Source organism: Bombina bombina, chromosome 7 (genome assembly GCF_027579735.1).
Source record: "Bombina bombina isolate aBomBom1 chromosome 7, aBomBom1.pri, whole genome shotgun sequence".
Classification (NCBI taxonomy): domain Eukaryota; kingdom Metazoa; phylum Chordata; class Amphibia; order Anura; family Bombinatoridae; genus Bombina; species Bombina bombina.
This window is the reverse complement of record NC_069505.1, coordinates 638,330,121-638,350,034: the sequence shown is the minus strand read 5'-3', so window position 1 is coordinate 638,350,034 and position 19,914 is coordinate 638,330,121.

The window sequence follows — 19,914 nt, the reverse complement described above, 5'->3', positions numbered from 1 at the left end:
TAAAGTCTAAGCAGTGAGACCAGGCTGAGAGGTCAGTAAAGTCTAAGCAGTGAGACCAGGCTGAGAGGTCAGTAAAGTCTAAGCAGTGAGACCAGGCTGAGAGGTCAGTAAAGTCTAAGCAGTGAGACCAGGCTGAAAGGTCAGTAACGTTTAAGCAGTGAGACCAGTCTGAGAGGTTAGTAAAGTCTAAGCAGTGAGACCAGGCTGAGAGGTTAGTAAAGTCTAAGCAGTGAGACCAGGCTGAGAGGTTAGTAAAGTCTAAGCAGTGAGACCAGGCTGAGAGGTTAGTAAAGTCTAAGCAGTGAGACCAGGCTGAGAGGTTAGTAAAGTCTAAGCAGTGAGACCAGGCTGAGAGGTTAGTAAAGTCTAAGCAGTGAGACCAGGCTGAGAGGTCAGTAAAGTCTAAGAACAGAGACCAGGTAGAGCGTAAAATCGAAGCACCAAAACCAGAAACTTGACCCCCATGATAATATAATCCTCATCAGACCAGGCTGAGAGGTTAGTAAAGTCAAAGCACCAAGACCAGACTAAGAGGCCAGTAAAGTCTAAGTATTGAGACCAGACTAAGAGGCCAGTAAAGTCTAAGTATTGAGACCAGACTAAGAGGCCAGTAAAGTCAAAGCAGTCAGACCAGGCTGAGAGGTCAGTAAAGTCTAAGTAGTGAGACCAGGCTGAGAGGTTAGTAAAGTCTAAGCAGTAAGACCAGGCTGAGAGGTCAGTAAAGTCTAAGCAGTGAGACCAGGCTGAGAGGTCAGTAAAGTCTAAGCAGTGAGACCAGGCTGAGAGGTCAGTAAAGACTAAGCAGTGAGACCAGGCTGAGAGGTCAGTAAAGACTAAGCAGTGAGACCAGGCTGAGAGGTCAGTAAAGTCTAAGCAGTGAGACCAGGCTGAGAGGTCAGTAAAGTCTAAGCAGTGAGACCAGGCTGAGAGGTCAGTAAAGTCTAAGCAGTGAGACCAGGCTGAGAGGTAAGTAAAGTCTAAGCAGTGAGACCAGGCTGAGAGGTCAGTAAAGTCTAAGAACAGAGACCAGGTGGAGAGTAAAAAGTTAATTTATGCTTACCTGATAAATTTATTTCTTCTACGATATGACGAGTCCACGGATTTCATCCTTACTTGTGGGATTTATCCTCCTGCTAACAGGAAGTGGCAAAGAGCACCACAACAGAGCTGTATATATAGCTCCTCCCTTCCCTCCACCTCCAGTCATTCGACCGAAGTTAGGAAGAGAAAGGAAAAGCCAAAGGTGCAGAGGTGACTGAAGTTTAATAAAAATATAATATAAACTAAATCTGTCTTAAAAAGGACAGGGTGGGCCGTGGACTCGTCATATCGTAGAAGAAATTAATTTATCAGGTAAGCAAAAATGTACTTTTCTTCTACAAGATATGACGAGTCCACGGATTTCATCCTTACTTGTGGGATACAATACCAAAGCTACAGGACACGGATGAAAGGGAGGGAACAAGACAGGAACCTAAACGGAAGGCACCACTGCTTGAAGAACCTTTCTCCCAAAACCAGCCCCAGAAGAAGCAAAAGTATCAAATTTATAAAATTTGGAAAAAGTATGAAGAGACGACCAAGTCGCAGCCTTGCAAATCTGTTCAACAGAAGCATCGTTTTTAAATGCCCATGAGAAAGCCACAGCCCTAGTAGAATGAGCCGTAATTCTTTCAGGAGGCTGCTGTCCAGCAGTCTCGTATGCCAGGCGGATGATACTCTTCAGCCAAAAACATAATTTATGTAAGAACTTACCTGATAAATTCATTTCTTTCATATTGGCAAGAGTCCATGAGCTAGTGACATATGAGATATACAATCCTACCAGGAGGGGCAAAGTTTCCCAAACCTCAAAATGCCTATAAATACACTCCTCACCACACCCACAATTCAGTTTAACAAATAGCCAAGCAGTGGGGTGATAAAGAAAGGAGTAGAAAGCATCAACAAAGGAAATTTGGAAATAGTTGTGCTTTATACAAAAAATCATAACCACCATAAAAAGGGTGGGCCTCATGGACTCTTGCCAATATGAAAGAAATGAATTTATCGGGTAAGTTCTTACATAAATTATGTTTTCTTTCATGTAATTGGCAAGAGTCCATGACCTAGTGACATATGGGATATCAATACCCAAGATGTGGATCTTCCACTCAAGAGTCACTAGAGAGGGAGGGAATAAAAATAAAAACAGCCATATTCCGCTGAAAAAATTAATCCACAACCCAAAAAATAAGTTTATTTTCATTTTTGAAAGAAAAAAAATTAAATCAAAAGCAGAAGAATCAAACTGAAATAGCTGCCTGAAGAACTTTTCTACCAAAAACTGCTTCCGAAGAAGCAAATACATCAAAACGGTAGAATTTAGTAAATGTATGCAAAGAGGACCAAGTTGCCGCTTTGCAAATCTGATCAACTGAAGCTTCATTCTTAAAAGCCCACGAAGTGGAGACCGATCTAGTAGAATGAGCTGTAATTCTCTGAGGCGGGGCCTGACCCGACTCCAAATAAGCTTGATGAATCAAAAGTTTCAACCAAGAAGCCAAGGAAATAGCAGAAGCCTTCTGACCTTTCCTAGGACCAGAAAATAAAACAAATAGGCTGGAAGTCTTCCTGAAATCTTTAGTAGCTTCCATATAATATTTCAAAGCTCTTACCACATCCAAAGAATGTAAGGATCTCTCCAAAGAATTCTTAGGATTAGGACATAAGGAAGGGACAACAATTTCTCTACTAATGTTGTTAGAATTCACAACCTTCGGTAAAAATTGAAAAGAAGTCCGCAAAACTGCCTTATCCTGATGAAAAATCAGAAAAGGAGACTCACAAGAAAGAGCAGGTAACTCAGAAACTCTTCTAGCAGAAGAGATGGCCAAAAGAAACAACACTTTCCAAGAAAGTAATTTAATGTCCAAAGAATGCATAGGCTCAAATGGAGGAGCCTGTAAAGCCTTCAGAACCAAATTAAGACTCCAAGGAGGAGAAATTGACTTAATGACAGGCTTAATACGAATTAAAGCCTGTACAAAACAGTGTATATCAGGAAGTATAGCAATATTTCTGTGAAATAAAACAGAAAGAGCTGAGATTTGTCCTTTCAAGGAACTCGCAGACAAACCTTTATCCAAACCATCCTGAAGAAACTGCAAAATTCTAGGAATTCTAAAAGAATGCCAGGAGAATTTATGAGAAGAACACCATGAAATGTAAGTCTTCCAAACTCTATAATATATCTTCCTAGACACAGATTTACGAGCTTGTAACATAGTATTAATCACTGAGTCAGAGAAACCTCTATGACTTAGAACTAAGCGTTCAATTTCCATACCTTCAAATTTAATGATTTGAGATCCTGATGGAAAAACGGACCTTGAGATAGTAGGTCCGGCAGTAACGGAAGTGGCCAAGGCGGGCAACTGGACATCCGAACCAGATCGGCTTATATGATTGACATAAGCCACAGTTGTGATATTGTCTGTCTGAAAACAAATGAACAGTTCTCTCTTTAGCAGAGGCCAGAACTGAAGAGCCCTGAGAATTGCACAGAGTTCTAAAATATTTATTGGTAATCTCGCCTCTTGAGATTTCCAAACCCCTTGTGCTGTCAGAGATCCCCAAACAGCTCCCCAACCTGAAAGACTCGCATCTGTTGTGATCACAGTCCAGGTTGGCCGAACAAAAGAGGCCCCTTGAACTAAACAATGGTGATCTATCCCCCATGTCAGAGAGTGTCGTACATTGGGATTCAATGATATTAATTGTGATATCTTTGTATAATCCCTGCACCATTGATTCAGCATACAAAGCTGTAGCGGTCTCATGTGAAAACGAGCAAAGGGGATCGCGTCCGATGCTGCAGTCATGAGACCTAAAACTTCCATGCACATAGCCACTGAAGGGAATGACTGAGACTGAAGATGCCGGCATGCTGCGACCTATTTTAAACGTCTCTTGTCTGTTAGAGACAGAGTCATGGACACTGAATCTATCTGGAAGCCTAAAAAGGTAACCCTTGTCTGAGGATTCAAGAAACTTTTTGGTAAATTGATCCTCCAACCATGTTTCCGAAGAAACAACACTAGTTGATTCGTGTGAGATTCTGCAGTACGTAAAGACTGAGCTAGTACCAAGATATCGTCCAAATAAGGAAACACTGAAATACCCTGTTCTCGGAGTACAGATAGTAGGGCACCCAGAACCTTTGAAAAGATTCTTGGAGCTGTTGCTAGGCCAAATGGAAGAGCAGCAAATTGGTAATGCTTGTCTAGAAAAGAGAATCTCAGAAACTGATAGTGTCCTGGATGAATCGGAATATGAAGGTAAGCATCCTGCAAGTCTATTGTAGACATATAATGTCCTCACTGAACAAAAGGCAGAATAGTCCTTATAGTCACCATCTTGAAAGTTGGTACTCTTACATAACGATTCAAAATTTTCAGATCCAGAACTGGTCTGAATAAATTTTCTTACTTTGGTACAATGAATAGGTTTGAATAAAACCCCAAACCTTGTTCCTGAGGAGGAACTGGCATGATTACCCCTGAAGACTCCAGGTCTGAAACACACTTCAGAAAAGCCTGAGCTTTTACTGGATTTACAGGGATATGTGAGAGAAAAAATCTTCTCACAGGAGGTCTTACTCTGAATCCTATTAGATACCCTTGAGAGACAATGCTCTGAATCCAATGATTTTGGACAGATTTTATCCAAAAATCCTTGAAAAACCTTAATCTGCCTCCTACCAGCTGAGCTGGAATGAGGGCCGCACCTTCATGCGGACTTAGGGGCTGACTTTGGTTTCCTAAATGGATTGGATTTATTCCAATTGGAGGAAGGCTTCCAATTGGAAGCAGATTCTTTGGGGGGAGGATTGAGTTTTTGTTCCTTATTCTGACGAAAGGAACAAAAACGTTTAGAAGTCTTAGATTTACCTTTAGGTTTTTTATCCTGAGGCAGAAAAACTCCTTTTACCCCAGTGATAGTTGAAATAATAGAATCCAACTGAGAACCAAATAAATTATTACCTTGGAAAGAAAGAGATAGTAATCTACATTTAGATGTCATATCAGCATTCCAAGATTTAAGCCACAAAGCTCTTCTAGCTAATACAGCTAAAGACATGGATCTAACATCAATTTTGATAATATCAAAAAACATAATTTATGTAAGAACTTACCTGATAAATTCATTTCTTTCATATTGGCAAGAGTCCATGAGCTAGTGACATATGGGATATACAATCCTACCAGGAGGGGCAAAGTTTCCCAAACCTCAAAATGCCTATAAATACACCCCTCACCACACCCACAATTCAGTTTAACGAATAGCCAAGCAGTGGGGTGATAAAGAAAGGAGTAGAAAGCATCAACAAAGGAAATTTGGAAATAGTTGTGCTTTATACAAAAAATCATAACCACCATAAAAAGGGTGGGCCTCATGGACTCTTGCCAATATGATAGAAATGAATTTATCAGGTAAGTTCTTACATAAATTATGTTTTCTTTCATGTAATTGGCAAGAGTCCATGAGCTAGTGACATATGGGATATCAATACCCAAGATGTGGAGTCTTCCACTCAAGAGTCACTAGAGAGGGAGGGAATAAAATAAAAACAGCCATATTACGCTGAAAAAATAATCCACAACCCAAAAAATAAGTTATTTTCACTTTGAAAAGAAAAAAACTTGAATCAAAAGCAGAAGAATCAAACTGAAACAGCTGCCTGAAGAACTTTTCTACCAAAAACTGCTTCCGAAGAAGCAAATACATCAAAATGGTAGAATTTAGTAAATGTATGCAAAGAGGACCAAGTGGCTGCTTTGCAAATCTGATCGACTGAAGCTTCATTCTTAAAAGCCCATGAAGTAGAGACTGATCTAGTAGAATGAGCTGTAATTCTCTGAGGCGGGGTTTGACCCAACTCCAAATAAGCTTGATGAATCAAAAGTTTCAACCAAGAAGCCAAGGAAACAGCAGAAGCTTTCTGACCTTTCCTAGGACCAGAAAATAAAACAAATAGACTAGAAGTCTTCCTGAAATTTTTAGTAGCTTCCACATAATATTTCAAAGCTCTTACCACATCCAAAGAATGTAAGGATCTCTCCAAAGAATTCTTAGGATTAGGACATAAAGAAGGGACAACAATTTCTCTACTAATGTTGTTAGAATTCACAACCTTAGGTAAAAATTGAAAAGAAGTCCGCAAAACTGCCTTATCCTGATGAAAAATCAGAAAAGGAGACTCACAAGAAAGAGCAGATAGCTCAGAAACTCTTCTAGCAGAAGAGATAGCCAAAAGGAACAACACTTTCCAAGAAAGTAGTTTAATGTCCAAAGAATGCATAGGTTCAAATGGAGGAGTCTGTAAAGCCTTCAGAACCAAATTAAGACTCCAAGGAGGAGAAATTGACTTAATGACAGGCTTAATACGAACTAAAGCCTGTACAAAACAGTGTATATCAGGAAGTATAGCAATTTTTCTGTGAAATAAAACAGAAAGAGCGGAGATTTGTCCTTTCAAGGAACTTGCAGACAAACCCTTATCCAGACCATCCTGAAGAAACTGCAAAATTCTAGGAATGCTAAAAGAATGCCAGGAGAATTTATGAGAAGAACACCATGAAATGTAAGCCTTCCAAACTCTATAATAAATCTTCCTAGAGACAGATTTACGAGCTTGTAACATAGTATTAATCACTGAATCAGAGAAACCTCTATGACTTAGAACTAAGCGTTCAATTTCCATACCTTCAAATTTAATGATTTGAGATCCTGATGGAAAAACGGACCTTGAGATAGTACGTCCGGCCGTAATGGAAGTGGCCAAGGCGGGCAACTGGACATCCGAACCAGATCCGCATACCAAAACCTGTGTGGCCATGCTGGAGCCACCAGCAACACAAAAGACTGTTCCATGATGATTTTGGAAATCACTCTTGGAAGAAGAACTAGAGGCAGGAAGATGTAAGCAGGTTGATAACACCAAGGAAGTGTCAGCGCATCCACTGCTTCCGCCTGAACATCCCTGGACCAGGACAGGTATCTGGGAAGTTTCTTGTTTAGATGAGAGGCCATGAGATCTATCTCTGGAAGCCCCCACATCTGAACAATCTGAGAAAACACATCTGGATGGAGAGACCACTCCCCTGGATGTAAAGTCTGGCGGCTGAGATAATCCGCCTCCCAATTGTCTACACCTGGGATATGTACCGCAGAGATTAGACAGGAGCTGGATTCCGCCCAAGCAAGTATCCGAGATACTTCTTTCATAGCTTGGGGACTGTGAGTCCCACCCTGATGATTGACATAAGCCACAGTTGTGATATTGTCTGTCTGAAAACAAATTAACGGTTCTCTCTTTAGTAGAGGCCAGAACTGAAGAGCCCTGAGAATTGCACGGAGTTCTAAAATATTTATTGGTAATCTCGCCTCTTGAGATTTCCAAACCCCTTGTGCTGTCAAAGACCCCCAAACAGCTCCCCAACCTGAAAGACTCGCATCTGTTGTGATCACAGTCCAGGTTGGGCGAACAAAAGAAGCCCCTTGAACCAAACGATGGTGATCTATCCACCATGTCAGAGAGTGTCGTACATTGGGATTCAAGGATATTAATTGTGATATCTTTGTATAATCCCTGCACCATTGATTCAGCATACAAAGCTGTAGAGGTCTCATGTGAAAACGAGCAAAAGGGATTGCGTCCAATGCTGCAGTCATGAGACCTAAAACTTCCATGCACATAGCCACTGAAGGGAATGACTGAGACTGAAGGCGCCGGCAGGCTGCAACCAATTTTAAACGTCTCTTGTCTGTTAGAGGCTGCTGTCCAGCAGTCTCGTATGCCAGGCGGATGATACTCTTCAGCCAAAAACATAATTTATGTAAGAACTTACCTGATAAATTCATTTCTTTCATATTGGCAAGAGTCCATGAGCTAGTGACATATGAGATATACAATCCTACTAGGAGGGGCAAAGTTTCCCAAACCTCAAAATGCCTATAAATACACTCCTCACCACACCCACAATTCAGTTTAACGAATAGCCAAGCAGTGAGGTGATAAAGAAAGGAGTAGAAAGCATCAACAAAGGAAATTTGGAAATAGTTGTGCTTTATACAAAAAATCATAACCACCATAAAAAGGGTGGGCCTCATGGACTCTTGCCAATATGAAAGAAATGAATTTATCAGGTAAGTTCTTACATAAATTATGTTTTCTTTCATGTAATTGGCAAGAGTCCATGACCTAGTGACATATGGGATATCAATACCCAAGATGTGGATCTTCCACTCAAGAGTCACTAGAGAGGGAGGGAATAAAAATAAAAACAGCCATATTCCGCTGAAAAAATTAATCCACAACCCAAAAAATAAGTTTATTTTCATTTTTGAAAGAAAAAAACTTAAATCAAAAGCAGAAGAATCAAACTGAAACAGCTGCCTGAAGAACTTTTCTACCAAAAACTGCTTCCGAAGAAGCAAATACATCAAAACGGTAGAATTTAGTAAATGTATGCAAAGAGGACCAAGTTGCCGCTTTGCAAATCTGATCAACTGAAGCTTCATTCTTAAAAGCCCACGAAGTGGAGACCGATCTAGTAGAATGAGCTGTAATTCTCTGAGGCGGGGCCTGACCCGACTCCAAATAAGCTTGATGAATCAAAAATTTCAACCAAGAAGCCAAGGAAATAGCAGAAGCCTTCTGACCTTTCCTAGGACCAGAAAATAAAACAAATAGGCTGGAAGTCTTCCTGAAATCTTTAGTAGCTTCCATATAATATTTCAAAGCTCTTACCACATCCAAAGAATGTAAGGATCTCTCCAAAGAATTCTTAGGATTAGGACATAAGGAAGGGACAACAATTTCTCTACTAATGTTGTTAGAATTCACAACCTTGGGTAAAAATTGAAAAGAAGTCCGCAAAACTGCCTTATCCTGATGAAAAATCAGAAAAGGAGACTCACAAGAAAGAGCAGATAACTCAGAAACACTTCTAGCAGAAGAGATGGCCAAAAGAAACAACACTTTCCAAGAAAGTAATTTAATGTCTAAAGAATGCATAGGTTCAAATGGAGGAGCCTGTAAAGCCTTCAGAACCAAATTAAGACTCCAAGGAGGAGAAATTGACTTAATGACAGGCTTAATACGAATTAAAGCCTGTACAAAACAGTGTATATCAGGAAGTATAGCAATTTTTCTGTGAAATAAAACAGAAAGAGCGGAGATTTGTCCTTTCAAGGAACTTGCAGACAAACCCTTATCCAGACCATCCTGAAGAAACTGCAAAATTCTAGGAATTCTAAAAGAATGCCAGGAGAATTTATGAGAAGAACACCATGAAATGTAAGCCTTCCAAACTCTATAATAAATCTTCCTAGAGACAGATTTACGAGCTTGTAACATAGTATTAATCACTGAATCAGAGAAACCTCTATGACTTAGAACTAAGCGTTCAATTTCCATAACTTCAAATTTAATGATTTGAGATCCTGATGGAAAAACGGACCTTGAGATAGTAGGTCCGGCCGTAATGGAAGTGGCCAAGGCGGGCAACTGGACATCCGAACCAGATCCGCATACCAAAACCTGTGTGGCCATGCTGGAGCCACCAGCAACACAAAAGACTGTTCCATAATGATTTTGGAAATCACTCTTGGAAGAAGAACTAGAGGCGGGAAGATGTAAGCAGGTTGATAACACCAAGGAAGTGTCAGCGCATCCACTGCTTCCGCCTGAACATCCCTGGACCTGGACAGGTATCTGGGAAGTTTCTTGTTTAGATGAGAGGCCATGAGATCTATCTCTGGAAGCCCCCACATCTGAACAATCTGAGAAAATACATCTGGATGGAGAGACCACTCCCCTGGATGTAAAGTCTGGCGGCTGAGATAATCCGCCTCCCAATTGTCTACACCTGGGATATGTACCGCAGAGATTAGACAGGAGCTGGATTCCGCCCAAGCAAGTATCGGAGATACTTCTTTCATAGCTTGGGGACTGTGAGTCCCACCCTGATGATTGACATAAGCCACAGTTGTGATATTGTCTGTCTGAAAACAAATGAACGGTTCTCTCTTTAGTAGAGGCCAGAACTGAAGAGCCCTGAGAATTGCACGGAGTTCTAAAATATTTATTGGTAATCTCGCCTCTTGAGATTTCCAAACCCCTTGTGCTGTCAAAGACCCCTAAACAGCTCCCCAACCTGAAAGACTCGCATCTGTTGTGATCACAGTCCAGGTTGGGCGAACAAAAGAAGCCCCTTGAACCAAACGATGGTGATCTATCCACCATGTCAGAGAGTGTCGTACATTGGGATTCAAGGATATTAATTGTGATATCTTTGTATAATCCCTGCACCATTGATTCAGCATACAAAGCTGTAGAGGTCTCATGTGAAAACGAGCAAAAGGGATTGCGTCCGATGCTGCAGTCATGAGACCTAAAACTTCCATGCACATAGCCACTGAAGGGAATGACCGAGACTGAAGGCGCCGGCAGGCTGCAACCAATTTTAAACGTCTCTTGTCTGTTAGAGACAGAGTCATGGACACTGAATCTATCTGGAAACCTAAAAAGGTGACCCTTGTCTGAGGAATCAAGAAACTTTTTGGTAAATTGATCCTCCAACCATGTTTCCGAAGAAACAACACTAGTTGATTCGTGTGAGATTCTGCAGTATGTGAAGACTGAGCTAGTACCAAGATATCGTCCAAATAAGGAAACACCGCAATACCCTGTTCTCTGATTACAGATAGTAGGGCACCCAGAACCTTTGAAAAGATTCTTGGAGCTGTTGCTAGGCCAAATGGAAGAGCAACAAATTGGTAATGCTTGTCTAGAAAAGAGAATCTGAGAAACTGATAGTGTTCTGGATGAATCGGAATATGAAGGTATGCATCCTGCAAATCTATTGTGGACATATAATGTCCTTGCTGAACAAAAGGCAGAATAGTCCTTATAGTCACCATCTTGAAAGTTGGTACTCTTACATAACGATTCAAAATTTTCAGATCCAGAACTGGTCTGAACAAATTTTCTTTCTTTGGTACAATGAATAGGTTTGAATAAAACCCCAAACCTTGTTCCTGAAGCGGAACTGGCATGATTACCCCTGAAGACTCCAGATCTGAAACACACTTCAGAAAAGCCTGAGCTTTTACTGGATTTACAGGAATGTGTGAGAGAAAAAATCTTCTCACAGGAGGTCTTACTTTGAATCCTATTCGATACCCTTGAGAGACAATGCTCTGAATCCAATGATTTTGGACAGATTTTATCCAAAAATCCTTGAAAAACCTTAATCTGCCCCCTACCAGCTGAGCTGGAATGAGGGCCGCACCTTCATGCGGATTTAGGGGCAGACTTTGGTTTCCTAAATGGTTTGGATTTATTCCAATTTGAGGAAGGCTTCCAACTGGAAGCAGATTCCTTGGGAGGAGGATTGAGTTTTTCTTCCTTATTCTGGCGAAAGGAACGAAAACGGTTAGAAGCCTTAGATTTACCCTTAGGTTTTTTATCCTGAGGCAAAAAAACTCCTTTTCCTCCAGTGATAGTTGAAATAATAGAATCCAACTGAGAACCAAATAAATTATTACCTTGGAAAGAAAGAGATAGTAATCTAGATTTAGATGTCATATCAGCATTCCAAGATTTAAGCCACAAAAGCTCTTCTAGCTAATACAGCTAAAGACATGGATCTAACATCAATTTTGATAATATCAAAAATGGCATCACAAATAAAATGATTAGCATGTTGCAGTAAGCGAACAATGCTAGATATATCAGAATCCAATTCATGTTGCGCTAAATTTTCCAACCAGAAAGTTGATGCAGCCGCAACATCACCCAAAGAAATAGCAGGTCTGAGAAGATGACCTGAATATAAATAGGCCTTCCTTAGATAAGATTCAAGCTTCCTATCTAAAGGATCCTTAAAGGAAGTGCTATCTTCCATAGGAATAGTGGTACGTTTAGCAAGAGTAGAAATAGCCCCATCAACTTTGGGGATCTTTTCCCAAAACTCTATAGATTTTGCTGGTAAAGGATACAATCTCTTAAACCTTGAAGAAGGAACAAAGGAAGTACCTGGCTTATTCCATTCCCTAGAAATCATATCAGAAATAGCCTCAGGAATGGGAAAAACACCTGGGGAAACCACAGGAGGTTTAAAAACAGCATTTAAACGTTTATTAGACTGAACGTCAATAGTACTGGTTACCTCAATATCCAAAGTAATTAACACTTCTTTTAATAAAGAACGCATATACTCTATTTTAAATAAATAAGTAGATTTGTCAGTGTCAATATCTGAGGAAGGATCTTCTGTTTCAGATAGATCCTCATCAGAAGAGGATGAATTATTATGTTGTTGGTCATTTGAAATTTCATCAGCTAAATGAGAAGTTTTAAAAGACCTTTTACGTTTATTAGAAGGTGGAAATGCAGACAAAGCCTTCATAATAGATTCAGAAACAAATTCTTTGAAATTTACAGGTATATCATGCACATTAGAAGTTGAAGGAACTGCAACTGGCAATGTACTATTACTGATAGAAACGCTATCTGCATGTAAAAGTTTATCATGACAACTATTACAAATGACATTTGGTGGAATAATTTCTACAATTTTACAACAAATGCACTTAGCTTTGGAAGAACCGATGTCAGGCAGCAATGTTCCAGCGGAAACTTCAGAGACAGGATCGGATTGGGACATCTTGCTCAATGTAAAAGAAAAAACAACATATAAAGCAAAATTATCTATTTCCTTAAATGACAGTTTCAGGAATGGGAAAAAATGCAAAAGCATAGGCCTCTTGAGTAGCCTTTGGATTCACACCAAAAAAAGATATTTGCGCCATATCTTATGATAGATCTTTCTAGTGACAGGCTTACGTGCCTGAATCAAAGTATCGATGACCAAATCGGAGAATCCCCGCTTAGATAAAATCAAGCGTTCAATCTCCAAGCAGTCAACTGCAGAGAAATTAGATTTGGGTGTTGGAAAGGTCCTCGAATGAGAAGGTCCTGTCTCACTGGAAGCTTCCACGGAGGTAGAGAGGACATGTCCACTAGATCTGCATACCAAGTCCTGCGTGGCCACGCAGGCGCAATCAGAATTACTGAAGCTCTCTCCTGTTTGATCCAAGCAATCACGCGGGGAGGGAGAGGAAACGGTGGAAACACATAAGTTAGGCTGAACGACCAAGGCACTGCCAAGGCATCTATCAGTTCGGCCTGAGGATCCCTCGACCTGGATCCATATCTTGGAAGCTTGGCATTCTGTCGAGACGCCATCAGATCCAATTCCGGTCTGCCCCATCGGAGAATCAGTGAGGCAAATACCTCCGGATGGAGTTCCCACTCCACCGGATGAAAAGCCTGTCGGCTTAAAAAAAATCTGCTTCCCAGTTGTCCACTCCTGGGATGTAAATTGCTGACAGACAACAAGAGTGGGCCTCTGCCCATCGAATTATCTTGGATACTTATGTCATCGCTAAGGAACTCCTCGTTCCTCCCTGATGATTGATGTAAGCCACAGTCGTGATGTTGTCCGACTGGAATCTGATGAATTTGGCCAAAACCAACTGAGGCCACGCCTGAAGCGCATTGAATATTGCTCTCAATTCCAGAATATTGATTAGAAGTAGAGACTCCACCTGAGTCCATACACCCTGAGCCTTCAGGGCATTCCAGACTGCACCCCAGCCTAGTAGACTGGCGTCCGTTGTCACTATCACCCACGAGGGTCTGCAGAAACACATTCCTTGGGACAGATGATCCGGCGACAACCACCAAAGAAGAGAGTCTCTGGTCTCCTGGTCCAGAATTATCTGAGGAGATAAATTTGCATAATCCCCATTCCACTGTCCGAGCATGCACAGTTGCAGTGGTCTGAGATGAAATCGAGCAAACGGAATGATGTCCATTGCCGCCACCATCAATCCAATTACCTCCATGCACTGAGCCACTGATGGCCGAGGATTGGACTGAAGAGCTTGGCATGTATTTAGAATCTGACTTTCTGACCTCCGTCAGAAAAATCTTCATGGATATAGAATCTATCAGAGTTCCCAAGAAGGGAACCCTTGTCTGATGAATTAGTGAACTCTTTTCTAGATTCACTTTCCATCCGTGAGTTCTCAGAAAAGACAGCACTGTATCTGTATGAGAGTTTGCTAGATGATAAGTTGACGCCTGAATCAGAATATCATCCAGATAAGGTGCCACTGCTATGCCCCACGGCCTGAGAACCGCCAGAAGGGACCCTAGGACCTTTGTGAATATCCTGGGTGCTGTGGCCAACCCGAAGGGAAGAGTCACAAACTGAAAATATTTGTCCAGTAAAACCCCTGTCCTAGTCTTGGAACGGGATGAATTACTCCTATAGTAGAGAGGTCTCTTACACAGCGTAAGAACGCCTCTCTTTTTATCTGGTCTACAGACAATCATGAAAGAAGAAATCTCCCTCTTGGGAGAAATTTTTTGAATTCCAGTTGATACCCATTGGTCACGATTTCCAGTGCCCAGGGGTCCTGAACATCTCTTGCCCAAGTTTGGGCAAAGAAAGAAAGTCTGCCCCCTACTAGATCCGGTCCCGGATCGGGGGCCGCCCCTTCATGCTGTCTTTGTAGCAGCAGCGGGCTTCTTGGATTGTTTACCTTTGCTCCAAGCCTGGTTGGGTCTCCAGACGGACTTGGCCTGTGCAAAATTCCCTTCCTGCTTTGTGGAGGAAGAGGAAGAAGAGGGTACACCTATAAAATTCAGAAAGGAACGAAAATTATTTTGTTTACCCCTCATCTTAACAGACTTATCCTAAGGTAGAGCGTGACCTTTACCTCCAGTAATGTCAGAAATGATTTCCTTCAACTCAGGTCCGAATAGGGTCTTACCCTAGAAAGGAATCACAAAGAGCTTTGACTTAGATGACACATCAGCAGACCACGATTTTAACCATAATGCTCTACGCGCTAAAATGGCAAATCCTGCATTTTTAGCCGCCAACTTAGCAATTTGAAAGGTGGCATCAGTGATAAAAGAATTAGCTAGCTTGAGAGCCTTAATTCTATCTAAAATATCCTCTAAAGGGGTCTCAACTTTAAGAGACTCTTCCAAGGCGTCAAAGCAGAAAGCCGCTGCAGTAGTAACGAACAATGCAGGCTGTCGGTTGTAGAAGAAAACTCTGATGAATAAATAACTTCTTTAGAAGACCCTCTAATTTCGTATCCATAGGGTCTTTGAAAGCACAACTGTCCTCAATAGGAATAGTTGTACGCTTAGCTAGGGTAGAAATAGCTCCCTCCACCTTAGGGACAGTCTGCCAAGAGTCCCGAATGGTGTCAGATATGGGATACATTTTCCTAAAATTAGGAGGAGGAGAGAATGGTATATCCGGTCCATCCCACTCCTTCTTAATAATCTCCGAGATTCTCTTAGGAACCGGAAAAACATCAGTGTAAGCGGGAACTTCTAGATATTTGTCCATTTTACACAATTTCTCTGGTGGTACCATAATAGGGTCACAGTCGTCCAGAGTCGCTAAGACCTCCCGAAGTAACAGGCGGAGGTGTTCCAGCATAAATTTAAAGGACATGATGTCCAAATCTGTCTGAGGTAACACACTTCCAGTTTCTGAAAGTTCTCCCTCAGACAAAAGTTCCCTGACCCCCAACTCAGATCCCTGTGAGGGTACATCGGAAATAGCCAACAAAGCATCAGAGGATTCACATTGATTCCTGTCTTACTGCGTTTACCCTGTAACACTGGTAACTTAGATAATACCTCTGTAAGGGTAGTTGACATAACTGCAGCCATATCCTGCAGAGTAAAAGAATTAGACGCTTTTGAGGAACTCGGCGTCGCTTGGGTGGGCGTTAAAGGTTGTGACACTTGGGAAGAATTAGGCGGCATATCCTGATTCTCTTCAGACTGAGAATAATCCTTAGGCACACTTTCTTTACATAAAATATGCTTTTTACATTGTAAGGCCCTCTTAGTACAAGAGGTACACAAAGTAAGAGGGGGTTCCACAATGGCCTCTAAACACATAGAACAAGGAGTTTCCTCAAGTTCAGACATGTTAAACAGACTAGCATTAGCCACAATGGACGTTTTAACCTTATTTGTGGTTTCAAATAATTTTTAGAAAAAAATGTACTGCGCCTTTAAATAATAAAAGCGCAACAATTTTTCTGTCTGCACAAAAAAACGAATTTTAGCACTCAAACATTATATTAAACATTTCAATTTTGCCAAAAATTATTGCACTAGTCCACCAAAAACTAAATCACCCTGTAAAAAGTCTTTTTATTTAGAAAATAAACTTTAAACAACGATAACAGCCTACCTGCCCCCTGGGTACTCAAAATTGATTCAACAACGATCCAGTGACTGAATCTCAACTTTAGGTCCCACCGGAGCTAGTGCCTGCTGCCTTCTAAGTGAGGAGAAACTGGGCGTCTGAGCGCGCGAACTAGGCCCCGCCCACCGTGGGCGTTGCATGATCTTTCTTCATAACAGCATGGGAAGCAGTTTCAATAAGCCATGTGGCCCTCCTAATGTGTTTTACACCACATATTGTTATGCCAATATTAAACTGACTCCATAACCGCATGGTAAGCAGTTCTAATAAGCCATGTGGTCCCCTGAAGTTATCACACACACATTATGCCATACTCAAATACAGAAAGTGTCACCGTTGCCTCTCCCAGTGTCAAGCCCCTATTGAATTACATACCCATCGTAATCAATATGTACAAATCAGTAATGTCAGTAACACCCTAATCCATCCAGGTCTACTGCTTACCCCTTCCCTTCCAGGGAATAATGTCAGCCAGTTCTGATATAACAAGTATCCTCAGAAATAAAGACTGAACATACCTCAATGCTGCTTGTAGCATGACACCAGTCTCCACACTGAAGATTTCTCTTGCACTACCTTCAGAAGCTCTGTGGGAACCAGAATGGATCTTAGTAATGTCTGCTAAGATCATCAACCTCAGGGCAGAAAAAATACTTCTTCATTCCAACGATTTCTCCCTGAGGAAAATAGTACTCACTGGTACCATTTTAAAATAAAAAATTTCTTGATAGAAGAATCTAAAACTAACACCTCACTTTACCTCTTCCTATTACTAACACAGGCAAAGAGAATGACTGGGGGTGGATGGAAGGGAGGAGCTATATATACAGCTCTGCTGTGGTGCTCTTTGCCACTTCCTGTAAGCAGGAGGATAAATCCCACAAGTAAGGATTAAATCCGTGGACTCGTCATATCTCGTAAAAGAAATCTAAGCACCAAGACCAGAAACTTGACCCCCATGCTAATGTAATCCTCATCAGACCAGGCTGAGAGGTCAGTAAAGACTAAGCAGTAAGACCAGGCTGAGAGGTTAGTAAAGTCTAAGCAGTGAGACCAGGCTGAGAGGTCAGTAAAGTATAAGCAGTGAGACCAGGCTGAGAGGCCAGTAAAGTCAAAGCAGTGAGACCAGGCTGAGAGGTTAGTAAAGTCTAAGCAGTGAGACCAGGCTGAGAGGTCAGTAAAGTCTAAGCAGTGAGACCAGGCTGAGAGGTCAGTAAAGTCTAAGCAGTGAGACCAGGCTGAGAGGTCAGTAAAGTCTAAGCAGTGAGACCAGGCTGAGAGGTTAGTAAAGTCTAAGCAGTGAGACCAGGCTGAGAGGTCAGTAAAGTCTAAGCAGTGAGACCAAACTGAGAGGTTAGTAAAGTCTAAGCAGTGAGACCAGGCTGAGAGGTCAGTAAAGTCTAAGCAGTGAGACCAGGCTGAGAGGTTAGTAAAGTATAAGCAGTAAGACCAGGCTGAGAGGTTAGTAAAGTCTAAGCAGTGAGACCAGGCTGAGAGGTCAGTAAAGTCAAAGCAGTGAGACCAGGCTGAGAGGTTAGTAAAGTCTAAGCAGTGAGACCAGGCTGAGAGGCCAGTAAAGTCAAAGCAGTGAGACCAGGCTGAGAGGTTAGTAAAGTCTAAGCAGTGAGACCAGGCTGAGAGGTCAGTAAAGTCTAAGCAGTGAGACCAGGCTGAGAGGTCAGTAAAGTCTAAGCAGTGAGACCAGGCTGAGAGGTTAGTAAAGTCTAAGCAGTGAGACCAAACTGAGAGGTTAGTAAAGTCTAAGCAGTGAGACCAGGCTGAGAGGTCAGTAAAGTCTAAGCAGTGAGACCAGGCTGAGAGGTCAGTAAAGTCTAAGCAGTGAGACCAGGCTGAGAGGTTAGTAAAGTATAAGCAGTAAGACCAGGCTGAGAGGTTAGTAAAGTCTAAGCAGTGAGACCAGGCTGAGAGGTCAGTAAAGTCTAAGCAGTAAGACCAGGCTGAGAGGTCAGTAAAGTCTAAGCAGTGAGACCAGGCTGAGAGGTCAGTAAAGTCTAAGCAGTGAGACCAGGCTGAGAGGTCAGTAAAGTCTAAGCAGTGAGACCAAACTGAGAGGTTAGTAAAGTCTAAGCAGTGAGACCAGGCTGAAGTTACATTATAAATATGTATATGCTGTATCAGACCAATAACCAGAGAAGCCCAGGGGGAGTGCAGGTTTATCTATGTGTTTAACCCTCATCAGACTGCAGATAAGTTACATTATAAATATGTATATGCTGTATCAGACCAATAACCAGAGAAGCCTAGGAGTGCATGTTTATCTATGTGTTTAACCCTCATCAGACTGCAGATAAGTTACATTATAAATATGTATATGCTGTATCAGACCAATAACCAGAGAAGCCCAGGGGGAGTGCAGGTTTATCTATGTGTTTAACCCTCATCAGACTGCAGATAAGTTACATTATAAATATGTATATGCTGTATCAGACCAATAACCAGAGAAGCCTAGGAGTGCATGTTTATCTATGTGTTTAACCCTCATCAGACTGCAGATAAGTTACATTATAAATATGTATATGCTGTATCAGACCAATAACCAGAGAAGCCCAGGGGGAGTGCAGGTTTATCTATGTGTTTAACCCTCATCAGACTGCAGATAAGTTACATTATAAATATGTATATGCTGTATCAGACCAATAACCAGAGAAGCCCAGGGTGAGTGCAGGTTTATCTATGTGTTTAACCCTCATCAGACTGCAGATAAGTTACATTATAAATATGTATATGCTGTATCAGACCAATAACCAGAGAAGCCCAGTAGTGCAGGTTTATCTATGTGTTTAACCCTCATCAGACTGCAGATAAGTTACATTATAAATATGTTTATTTTGTATCAGACCAATAACCAGAGAAGCCCAGGGGGAGTGCAGGTTTATCTATGTGTTTAACCCTCATCAGACTGCAGATAAGTTACATTATAAATATGTATATGCTGTATCAGACCAATAACCAGAGAAGCCCAGGGGGAGTGCAGGTTTATCTATGTGTTTAACCCTCATCAGACTGCAGATAAGTTACATTATAAATATGTATATACTGTATCAGACCAATAACCAGAGAAGCCCAGGGGGAGTGCAGGTTTATCTATGTGTTTAACCCTCATCAGACTGCAGATAAGTTACATTATAAATATGTATATGCTGTATCAGACCAATAACCAGAGAAGCCCAGGAGGAGTGCAGGTTTATCTATGTGTTTAACCCTCATCAGACTGCAGATAACTTACATTATAAATATGTATATGCTGTATCAGACCAATAACCAGAGAAGCCCAGGGGTGCAGGTTTATCTATGTGTTTAACCCTCATCAGACTGCAGATAAGTTACATTATAAATATGTATATGCTGTATCAGACCAATAACCAGAGAAGCCCAGGAGTAGTGCAGGTTTATCTATGTGTTTAACCCTCATCAGACTGCAGATAAGTTATATTATAAATATGTATATGCTGTATCAGACCAATAACCAGAGAAGCCCAGGAGTAGTGCAGGTTTATCTATGTGTTTAACACTCATCAGACTGCAGATAAGT